Source organism: Myotis nattereri (genome assembly GCF_964212035.1).
Source record: "Myotis nattereri genome assembly, chromosome: 3".
Taxonomy (NCBI): domain Eukaryota; kingdom Metazoa; phylum Chordata; class Mammalia; order Chiroptera; family Vespertilionidae; genus Myotis; species Myotis nattereri.
The window spans coordinates 132,121,329-132,125,561 of record NC_138077.1 but is presented as its reverse complement, the minus strand read 5'-3'; the positions used below and the strand labels follow the sequence as shown (position 1 = coordinate 132,125,561).

Sequence of the window (4,233 nt, the reverse complement as noted above, 5' to 3'; positions counted from 1 at the left end):
ATTTGCAAATAATGAGGATCAGAGGTACACATTTTATATAACAGTTTGCTAACTTGATTTATAATTTTAAATATTTAGTTATACTGTACATCAACTTCTGTTTATACTTTTTGGCCACATAAATGTGAAGAATGGGACTGAATTAACAGGAACTTCCTAGATAAGGGAGTTATAAATAAAATATGGGGGGAAATGGGCTCAGTGTGTGGGTAAGTGTGGGAGAGTACGTGCTGAGATCTTGGTAAATCCCTTTACATATCACTAGTATATGATAACAAGTGGCTAAATATCAGAATTTGGCAACTGGGACACAACATTTGTTGCTAAAGTACATATTTTGGTATATTTGATACATTTAATTAAATATCACAAGAGAAATCATTCATTTTAGAATAGAGTTTTTAAAAAACTTGTTTTTGTTAACATTTGTTTAAATGCTAACCCAAATCTGCTGCAGCCAGTACTCTAAAGAAGTTTTAAAAGAACCCAAAATTCACTTTCCTGTTTTTCCAACTGCATCATAGTTTTCTTTTATTTTTACTTCTTTTCAAAAATATATTTTTATTTATTTAAGAGAGGAAGGGAGAGGGAGATAGAGATAGAAACATCAATGATGTGAGAGAATAATTGATCGGCTGCCTCCTGCGTGCCTCCTACTGGGGATTGAGCCCACAATCTGGGCATGTGCTCTGACCAGGAATCGAACCATGACATCCTGGTTCATAGGTCAATGCTCAACCACTGAGCAACACTGGCTGGGCCATAGTTTTCAATATTTAATAAATGTGTCTCTTGGCACCAGTCAAAGAAGAAAGTGTTTTATAATCAAGCAAGGAGACATGTATTAGTTGTTGATTTTATACTAGTAATTGTAAATATTTTTGTGCCAGTGGTTAAAAAGAAATGATTCATAGATACGTAGAATAGACACAAGAAATTAGGTAAAGATAACCAGAACCAAGTAACTCTTTCGAAATGGTCTCCAAAACTGGCCCCAGAGAACTTTAATGTCTCAGATGACAGCAGTGAAGAAAGGGATTTGTAAATCAGCTAGCTGGTTAGAGGCTAGAGGATGTCATAACCATGGTAACCATGGACGAAAGTGTGTGTGTGTGTGTGTGTGTGTGTGTAAGAGTGTGAAAGAGAAAGAGAAAGAAGATGGATGGATATAGAACTAATAGATGGTGTGCACAAGTCAACTGGACAGATGTTTAAGAAAGATGTCATCTGTAGTCCCATTTGTCTATTTATGCTTTTGTTGCCTGTGCTTTTGATGTCATATACAAGAAATCTTTCATACATAAAAGGAAACAATTAATACAGTGAAAAGTCAGCCTATGAAATATGAAATAGAAGAAAATATTTGTAAATCTTCAAATATCTGATAAGGAGTTAACATCCAGAACATATAAAGAACTCCTACAACTCAATAACAAAGTAACCTGGTTTAAAAATGGGCAAACTAGAGCGCCCCCACCCCTCTCTGTCTTCTCTGCACTGGGAGCAGCTCCCCTCATCCCCTGAAAATGTATGCCCCCACCAAGTTTGTGTCCACCCCCTCCTTGGTCCGGGCACCTCTCAGCTGAGCCGGTCAATGTCTGCAGTGGTGCTGAAACGACAGAGACACTGACAGATGAGAGCCTCACAGCTTGGCAGCCCCACGTCCCCTGACCTCGCTTATTTCTAGCCGTAGCTTCCAAACCAGTGCCATTTCAAGGGACATCGACACAGCAGCCAAGTTCATTGGGGCTGGGGCCGCCACAGTAGGGGTGGCAGGCTCTGGGGCTGGAATTGGGACTGCGTTTGGGAGCCTCATCATTGGTTATGCCAGGAACCCTTCTCTGAAGCAACAGCTCTTCTCCTACGCCATTCTGGGCTTCGCCCTCTCAGAGGCCATGGGGCTCTTTTGCCTGATGGTGGCCTTTCTCCTCCTCTTCGCCATGTGAGGGAGCCGTCTCCACCTCCCATAGTCCTTTTTCCCGTGTCTTGTCTGCCCTGTATGTTCCTTTTCCTACACCTCCCCGGGCAGCCTGGGGAAAGTGGTTGGCTCAGGGTTTGACAGAAGGAAGACAAATAAATACTGTATTAATAAGAAAAAAAATAAATAAAAAAATGGGCAAACTATTTTAATATACATACTCCAAAGAACATATTCACATGGCCAACAAGCATATAAAAAGATGTTCAACATGAATAATTATTAGAGAAATGCAAATCAAAACCCAATAATATCACCTCACACTCAATGGGAAGGATATATAAACTAACAAACCAGAAAATAACAAGTGTTGGATGTAGAGACTTTAGAACCCTTATGCACCATGCACTATGGTGGGAATGCAAAATTATGCAACCACTGTGGAAAACAATATGTAAGTTCCTCAAAAATTAAACATAGAATTACCATATCACCTAGGAATCCCACTTCGAGGTATATAACTAAAACTGAAAACAGGATCTTGAAGAGATATTTCACACCATTTTCTTTGCAGTATTAGTCACAGTACCCAAGAGGTGAAAATGACTTGAATGTTCATTGTTGGATAAATGGATAAAGAAAATGTGATTATATATATATATATATATATATATATATATATATATATCGTAATATGCTAATTAGACAGGACAGCCAAATGACCTTCTGGACATCCTTTCAGATGTCCTTCCGAACAACCTTCCGGAAGAAGCCGCAGCTGTGAGGGCTGAGGCAAGTCGCCACGGCTTCGAGGGCCAAGCCCCTTGCATGAATTTCATGCATCAGGCTATATATATATATATATATATATATATATATATATATTCCACAATGCAATACTATTCAGCCTTAAAAAAACAAGAAAATCCTAGCATATATCCTCCTTGAGGATATTATGCTAAGTAAAATAAGCCAGTTACAAAAAGACAAATACTGATTCCATTTATATGAGGAACCATAATCATAAACTCATAGAAACAGAAAGTAGAATGGTGGTTGCCAGGGCTAGGGGGAGGGGAAAATGGACAGTTGTTCAATGGAAATACAGTTTCAGTTTTGCAAAATAGAAAAGTTCTGGAGATCTGTTGCACATATACTTACTACACACTGAATACTTAAAAATGATAAAATGTTCCTAGCTGGTTTGGCTCAGTGGATAGAGCATTGGCCTGAAGGCTGAAGGGTCCCAGTTGATTCTGGTCAAGGGCACAAGCCCAGGTTGTGGGCTCGATCCCCGGTAGGAGGCATGCAGGAAGCAGCCAGTCAATAATTCTCTTTCATCATTGATATTTCTAACTCTCTCTACCTTTCCCTTCCTCTCTGAAATTAATAAAAAATATATATATATTTAAAAAGGTAAAATAATAAATCTTATGTTACTTGATATTTACTACAATTAAAATAAAAATATTATATAAAAATTACAAGCCACCTGTAAAAGACTAGGCGGTATTGGTCCACTTTCCAACTTGGTCTTTATGAAACAAAATAAATCCACAGAAATCTCTGACCCTTAGAGAAAATTTTTCCTTATGTGAAGGAAGAAGCAATTTGAGTCAATATAGTGAACTGAGTTGTTGTTTACTGGGTGTGCTCAAAAACAGGCTGAAAGATCCATTAGTAGGAAACTTGTGAAAAGGGCTTTAGTCTTGAATGTATGATGAAAATATACTGTCTTCAAGATCAACACCATCATTATCTATAATGATTCTGTCTTTTCTTTAAGTTTTTTTCTTCACTTTGGTGTAGTATTCAGAATTTGTTTTAATGCTAACTTACTTTTCATCACAGCAAAGCAATGCCAATTTATTTTTTAAGTAATTTAAAATTACTATGTAATATCTCAATCTGCAATGAATTACTGTACCAGTGCAATACAGTGTTTTTCAGAGAAAATCTCCAAGTACTGAGTCAGGTCCTTGTTATCTAGGAAAATTTTAAAGTAATATCAGTAATTGGAATTTTGTCTTCATTGAAAATAGTGGCATTAGGATAACCTAAAGGAACTATCACATTTGGAACATATTTCATGCAGCTAATTTTTATGGGACAGGAAAATACAATCCTAATGAAGGAATTAGGAAAATTTCATTTGACTGGCTATGCTTAGGAATCTAATGGCTCATGTGGGTCATGGTTAGTTCTCCTTACTAACTGTCCTCATCTTGGTGGTATTAGTTATCCATTGCTGTCTCTCAAATTAGTTTAAAATTTAGACGTTTAAAAATAACACTATTTTGTATCCTGCTACTTTG

General features: G+C 37.2%; 1 pseudogene across 1 annotated transcript; it reads left to right on the top strand.

The window, feature by feature from the left end:
- Positions 1 to 1,526: 1,526 nt before the first annotated feature.
- Positions 1,527 to 2,160, top strand: LOC308516367 (ATP synthase F(0) complex subunit C2, mitochondrial-like; annotated as a pseudogene). Its single transcript has one exon. The product of its transcript is annotated as an ATP synthase F(0) complex subunit C2, mitochondrial-like (transcript).
- The last annotated feature ends 2,073 nt before the right edge of the window (positions 2,161 to 4,233 follow it).